Below are 7,909 nucleotides of genomic sequence, written 5' to 3'. Positions count from 1 at the left end.
ACACTATCGGTCTGTGGGAATCCTACATGCTGGCTGCACACCCCTGTGACTCAGTGTTCCCAGAGAGCACATCGGGGTTCTTGCTAAAATCATTGTCTTAACAGTGAGCCTGGAAACACACTTCTCTAGATTAAAGGCTTTTTATGACTCGCTCCACCCCCAGGGGAATGGCTAGGAGGCAGAGTGGATTTGGGCATGAGATAGTGGCTTTGCTTTGCTCTGAACTCCCCAAAAGTCTTGGCCAGAGCTCCGCCACCTTCCTATTTTCATTCTTCTGTGTAATGCAGATTTTGAAACCCACCATCCTCAATTTCTCTTTGGGGGGAATTTGATAGGCCTGTTTTTCTGACAGTTGTGTTTGGTCGTCCACCCTAGGCTGATCTGAGGGGTTCAGAATTCCTGTGAGTTGTTACTATCTTTAATCATCTATCATACTATTTCCTTAGATTGAGGTCCATCTAAGAATCCCTCTACTTGGGAGCATCTGCACTAAAAGTGATTGGTTCAGTGTGGCCAGCGAGCCTCCCCTTGTGGATTCTGTACATGCTGGGCTAAAGGCACAACTTATTTATTAGGCCTCATTAACTTGAGATTTGTTATACTTCTGTTTCCTGTTTCCTATTATACTCTGAAGGAAGTGTCTGTTATGCAAATTGACAGTGTACTCAAAAACACAGGGAGAATGTTTACCTAATGATTAAAAGTCCACAGTAAATTATAAAAGAGTGTAAAAATTGACTTTAAATAAATACCACAGGAGTTTTCCCTAGAAACATCTCAATTATTTCATAACCCAGAAATCATAAAAGCTGTATTTCTTTTTGTATTATATTGTATTATTTTGTATTATTCTGTAATCCAGGTTGATGTGACTTCACTCTAAATCGTGTGAGTGAGAGCTTTGACTGTATTTGAATATTTACAGAAACACTAATTATATTCTATAAGGGTTATATTATTTTTTAGCCTTAAACAAGATGTATAATCTTCCCATGTAATTCAACTTAAGTGAGGGTAACTTGCTATCAATTTACTTCTGTTGCTTAGTTTTCTCAAATTTAACAATTGCGTTTATCTGCTCACATAAAGACTTGGATATGAATGTTCACAGTATTTTTTATTTATAGTAGCACAAACTAGAAATAACCCAAATGTCCATCAACAAGAAAATGGATAAATGAATTTTGACATGTTCATACAATGCAATGCTACTCAACAAGCAAACTACTGATACATGCAACATGGATAAGTCTCAAAAAAGTGATGCTGAGCAAAAGAAGCCAGACACAAAAGTGTTAATACTATGTGATTCTGTTGGTATGAGTTCTGGAAAAGACAAAGCTCACCTACAGAGACCAAGAGTAGAACAGCGATTGCCTTGGGTAGCCAGGGGTTTACAGTATGGACATCGTTGGTGGAGACGTGCTTACTGTTCAGCTTACCACAGTCTGGGAATCCTCAGGCTCCCAAAGATTCACGTCCATTCCACATGCAAAGAATGAATGTCGTTGAGCCCCTGCCTTCGGATGGATGCTCAGGGTGCACTAATGGCGGACACGTGGTGAGCTCTGGCCCTCCACGTGGGGCCGGCTGGCTTCCTTCGTTGACTCTTTTATCCACATAACCTATAAGGAAGAACTCTCTTTACCGACGAGAAATCTAAAACTTAGAAACTTAAAAAGTGTGGCCAAAATTTTCCAGTTAGTAAACAGCAGAGCTCAGATACAAAAGCAGGACCAACTTGAAAGCCTGGTCTCTAAAACAGTGAATCTGCCTTGGAGAAGCACAAAGTCCAAACCATCAGAGGCCAGAGGGAATGCAGCCACTTCAAGATGATGCTGGCCAAGAACCAGGTAGGCATTGTATATCTCAGCAGATGCCAGCCCTGGTGGATGACACCTGAGCACCAGACTGTCGTACTCACCCAAGATGCTAAGATCCATGGAAATTGGATGCATATCTAGGGTGAGGGAGGAAGGAATGCATCTTGGGTTGATGGAGTTTACCCAGACATAACTGAGTTGACCCTAAATTGTCAATGAATATTCTGTTAGGAGGGATTTGGGGGTTTGGGGAGAGCTTGGGATAGAAATTAAATCTAGATATCACAAACAAATAAAAATAAGGAATGTTACATGTGTGGCCCACCTGAGTTTTATGGATTGAGACAATGACACTTCGCCAGCTCTAGTTATATGCTGGGCACTGTGCTAAATTATTTATGCTGATTATACCATTAAATAATAATGACTGAGTCTACAGTTATGCCACCCTGAACAAGCCCGATGTCTGGTCTCGGAAGCTATGCAGTGTCGGGCCTAGTTAATGCTTGGATGGGAGACCACCTAGGAAGACGAGGTGCTGTAGGCATAAACAATTTAAAAAAAAATGAGAGATTGTAAGCTGACAAGGTCCTTGCAGTCTGTGGGGTCACCCAAGGGTTGCTTCACCTAAGAAAAATAATAATAACGACTGAATGGGTCATAGATGATTATTATATCATCGTTTTAGATGAGTTCAGCTAGTAAATGGGGGAGTCAGGTGTGTTGGGATTTCTACAGTGCATTTCTCCTTTTTGTTTTGAAAGACTAAAAAACAGAAAGTAGAGTCAGACAGACACCAAACTATTTTAGTTGATTCACTGGCTAATGCGATCGAGAGCGTGCGTCTTGAGTCCGAGCCTGAACTTGCATCTTCATGCTCCGTCATCCACCACCTCTCCACAGTCGAGTCTTTAGACCTTGCCACAGGTTAGGGTCCCCAGGAGACAGGCTCTGAGATGGAGACCTCTGTGCAGGTGTTGATTGGGGAGGGCGTGGGGGGCTCTCAGGAGCAACACCTCTGAGGGAGTGAGGACAGGATGGGGCAGCAGTTGAACTGTGATACAGGTGCAACCGAGTTCTCAGACAATCTGGAGAACTCTGAAACTTCAGATGGTGTTTCAGAGATGCCTTGGATTAAAATAAGGGAGCTGGGCCTCTGCATCCCAGCATCCAGGAGCTGCTGGATGTGAGCTACCTCTAGGGAGAGCTCGAACCTTAGGTAAGGTAGTGCCCTTTGGTCAAGGACAAACTTGAGGAGGAACTCAGCTGTGGGCCATCAGCAGGAAACACTCCAGCATCTGAGGGCATGAGTGCCCTGAACTGGAGTGGACAGTGGCTACCACGTCATGACATCCACCCCAGGCCATCTGTTGTAACACTTGGACCAATCTGCATTAAATAATAAGCTCACCCTATACGGGAAAAGCTCCTCCAGGATTCTGGTTGGCCTCGTTTCTGGAGATACCTACAATAGAGAGGGTATTAGGACAAACTCTGTCCTTGCACGGAAGTAGACTTGGGACGTGACCGATTGCTGTTACCCCTCTTTCTACCACTCAGGTTTGGTTCTCCTGATCCTCAGCTGCACTTCTCGGTCTAGATCTCTACGGTCTGGGGTGGCGGGTGACCCAGTCTCATATCCCTGGCGGGTTTTAGTCACTAGTCAGCAGGCTTTCCTCTATCCATGTCTCTGCATCTCTCCATTTACTGTCGAAATCAGACACGGGAGATGCCAGCAGGTGCCTGAGTGGGCCGTGGGAGTGCCGAAAGTATTCTTCCTCTCTTTTATGATCGAGGTCAGTTGCTCCTGCCAGAACGGTGATGCCTTTCCTTGCCTGCTGGTTTTATGGCACAAAGAAACACCACGGAGGCAGTCAGAGCTTAAAGTCTAGTGAGACTTGCTGTGTCCCATAATGGAGAGTCCTTCCTGGAAGCAGAGCCTCTTCCTGCAGAGGCCGGAGTTGCAGTGATAGGGAGCACACTCTCCAAGCGAGTCTCTCCAAGTGGGAGAGATGGTACGCAGGGCTGATGCTACATCCACCCTTGAGTCCCATGACTTTATGTCATACCTATGGGGACAGAGTACTGAGCCTTGGTTGTTGATTTAGGACAGATACTGCGTTTTGGAGGGAAGCGGTATCATCTCCAAGTCGATACTCTACCTGTGCCTTCAAAAGATTGTTCCATTTTGCTGTTAGGTCAGAAGCTTCGGGGTGGAGCGGTATGTGATAGGACCAGTGAATCCATAGTCACTTACCCACTGTCAAACTTCCTTTGCTGTAAAGTGGATCCTGGGGTCCACTGAAATGTTATGCAGAATCCATACTGGTGGATCCAATACTCTGCAGACCCTCAGCTAGTGATGCTGCTTGAGGGCCTGTGGATGGGAAGGGCAAAGTCATAGCAACACATGAGTTAATGCCAGTCGAGTCACGCCTTTCCGCGATGGCTGGTGGGCGTCTGAACGATGGTACCATATTGAGAGTTCAGGGCTGGTCTCTGTCGCTTGCAGGTTGATTTCACAGTAGCCATGGCCAGGTCAGTCTTAGCGAGTTGGAGCCTGAGCTGTTGGGACCACCCACTGTGGCAACTCTGTTCGTGTGTCCGCTGTGCACACACTGGTGTGTGGGCCAGTGGGTGAAGAGGGCTGGCCTCAGGTAGTAGCGTCATTCTTTCTACTTGGTTGTGTGGTGTCCCTTCCATGGTGGACACTCTCGTGGGTGCTAACGCAGAATGCAAAGATCTTTACACTTACTACCCACTCCCAAAGTGCCACCCGAAGACCTGCTTGTCCCTGACCTCCAAATCTTTCTTTTTCCAGGCCACCGAACTATGAGCTAAGCCATTCATGACTCCCACGAGTCCATATGTGTTCTAACCTCAGGCCATTTCTGCTACCCAAAACAGATGGCTCATGCCCTATCCGAAGTTCTTCTCACTGGGTGGAATTTTGTCCCCATGTCTTTCGGGGCCACAGGTGTGAACCGAAGGGGAAATGCCGCGGCGACAGTGGTAAATGGCCTGGGGGTCTAGGCTCCCTCCTGGTGCAACGTACGTACGCCTTCTGGCCCTGCTGCTGCCTCGTCTGTAGGTTCTACTTCCGTTGTAAGAATTGCTTGCTGGTTGCTCGCCTGACCTTGTGAGTTTATGGCTCCCGATAGCACCCGGGTCATGTTGGGAAGTTACGGTTGCATGGTCATTTGAAGTCCGTGGTCAAATGCTCAGCCTCTATCAGGACCCAGTATCAGGGCTAATGCTTTATTTCAAATAGTGTATATTTCTCTGCTGCCGTTGGCGTGACCTTGCTCTGGGATCCTAGAGATCCACGTTGTGATTTCCCCTGATGGAGCTTGTCTTAAGTGGCACATGGTGTGTTTCCCACTGTGGATCTACAGGGCCTACCAGGCTACATGGGCCCAGCAACAGGCACACGTGCACCATGGCCTGGATCTACTGTGGTGCCCTGTCCTTCTCGAGGCTTCATTGGGGGCGGGCGCCACCATGTCACACAGTAAAAGCATGGAGCAATTATCCTGTTTGGAATATGCCACCTCCTGAACCCTGAGTGGTCTTCCAGGCTGGCGCTTTGTGCTTAGAAGTCGGAGGTATAAGATGCAGTAACTCATCCTTTACTCTGCGGGCTGTTGCAGAAAACCCCAGACCACTGGACTCTTAATAATTTACCGACGCCCTGGATCCTTATAGCATTATAGCATCCTTATAGATCCTCCCAGCTTCTGGAGAACGTGTCTTACAAAGACTTCCAACATACCTGCCACTTTCGTTCATTCGATCTGCTTAACAGGTCACCTATACCATGGACCAGTGGGGTTCGTCCAGGGGACGTCCAGATGGTCCGGGCCTTTGTGGATTGTGCTATGAGGCAGGGCAGGGGAATTACTGTAGCTCTGGGCAGAGCTATAAATAGACACTATTATCCACCCCCTGCGAATATAAACTGCTTCTAATCCTCCTTCCTGATGAAGATGGAAAATAATGCGTTCACCGTACCAATGGCTGCACACCGTATCCATGCTAACCGGCTCTAGGATGGAGACCACATCTGGCACAACAGCTGTCTTCAGGGCCACCGCATGGTCATTTGCAGAAGTTCACTTTTACCTTCCAAATTCTCTATGATTTGGAAGGGGCCCAATTAGCGAGTGACATGGGGGCGATGATCGCATCCACCACTCTCTGCAGTGGTCCTTAAAGGTCTGTCATGTCTTCTGGGAAGGATTCTTTCTGATTTACTACCTCGACCTGAAGGCAATTTCTTAAGTTTCTACTTGGCTGTCCCCACCGCGCTAGCTCTTACCCCACAGGCCAAGGAGCCGACGTGTGGTGTATCAGTGTCCTGGGGTGACCACAACAAAGTACCACAAGCTGCGACGCTCAAACAACAGAAATTTGTCTCGCAGCTCTGGAGGCCGGAAGTCCACAGTCAAGGTGTCAGTGGCGTTGGTTCCTCCTGAGACCTACGAGGGGGACTCTGGCCCAGGCCCGTCCCCCCGCTTCTGGCGGTCTGCTGGCCATCTTTGGCCTTCCTTGGCTTGAAGAAGCATCGCTCCGATCTCTGCCTTCATCTTCACTTGGCATCCGCCCTCTGTGTGTTTCTGTACCCCCGTCTCTTTTTTAGAATGACATCGGTCGTATTAAATTACAGCCCACCCTAGTGACCTCATCTTAGTTAATTACATTTGCAATGACTATATTTCCAAAAGAGGTCATATTTTCAGGTACTGGGGATTAGGACTTCAACATACGAATTTTGGGGGAAATGCAATGCAACCAGTAACATGTGGTTTCTGCCACTTACCGTGTCTGTCTGTTCCAGTAAAACATGGAGGACGGGGAACTGAGCACTGGGTGCGTCTGTGGACCTGCGGGGCCTGGGCCACGAATGCCTTTATTATCTAGCGTCCATGTGTCCCCACTCCAACAGGGTCACCCTGATGATGCTCTGAATCCCTGGGTATTGACAACCGTGTACGACAGTACACAACCCATGAGTGTCCCCTTTCCATGGTGCGCGGTTCCCCCTGTGAGTGACTTCACGTCCCCTTGGGGAATGACTAGGGAGTAGATTTACCAGGCGCATTTGCTGTGGTATTGAGGGACCGTCCTCCTGAGAACCCAGCATCTCCTTTCGTCACTGGGCTTCAACCCTGAGAACTGGCGAGGGCTCGTGACTTGGCATTGGAGTGGCAGCCGGCCACATCCCCACCACCATCCTTGATTTTGGATGACTGTGGAGACGAGGCGATGGCTCCTTGGCTGCCCGTCTGCCTCGCTCGTAGGAACACTGTCTAGCATCACCTCCAGGGCTCTCTGAGGGGCAGGCCCCTCTAGCTGCACCCCCAGTCTCGCCGGCCCCTCACCATGATCACATCCATCTGGCTGCTGCCGGGGAAACGCTGTCCCCTGGCCTCTGCGGGCTTCTCTCCTCCCACTGCTGCCCCGGTGTCCCTGCTGCCGGCCACCTCGCTTCCCAGCAGTGCTCATGGCCTCTCCCCTGCGAATCCCCCTCGCCACTCTGTAAACGGGGTGTCCTCCAGGCAGTCCCAGAGAGCTGGCTGATGCAGGTCACCTTTCTGGGCTCGCGTGACCTCTGCGTTCTGCAGCGCACACTTCCCTGAGAACTTCTCCTGCCCTCTGCCCCCGCAGTTCTGGCCTTCCTGCTCGGCTTACCGTGGGCCATGGCTTCCTCCAAGAGTCCAAGGTCCGTCCCCACTGGCACAGCTCCTGGGGGCGCCAAATCCCGTCTCGCAGGGAGGCATCTCTGTCTCCGTATGGATGAGCTCTCTCCCATCTGACCGTGTTCTCCCCTTGCTTGACCCGGCCCTCCCCACATGCTTTCCTGGCTCCCATGGCATAGGTGCCTCCCGGCTGAGTCCTGCAGTGCTGGGGGTGGGGTGCGTGTGGGGGGTGGGTCCCCTTCACCTTCAGCCGGCCCTCCCCTCTCTCTGCTGCGCTGTGTCTCCACCTCACCCAGGCTTCTGGCGCGACGTGAGTTTGGAGTAGGTCCTGGGAAGTGGGGGGAAGTTGGGGGTACCTATGTTCTTGCAAAGCTGGGGCCCCTGCAT

The sequence above is a fragment of the Pteropus vampyrus genome, unplaced genomic scaffold (genome assembly GCF_000151845.1).
Source record: "Pteropus vampyrus isolate Shadow unplaced genomic scaffold, Pvam_2.0 Scaffold270, whole genome shotgun sequence".
NCBI lineage: Eukaryota > Metazoa > Chordata > Mammalia > Chiroptera > Pteropodidae > Pteropus > Pteropus vampyrus.
Note: the sequence above shows the minus strand (reverse complement) of the source record.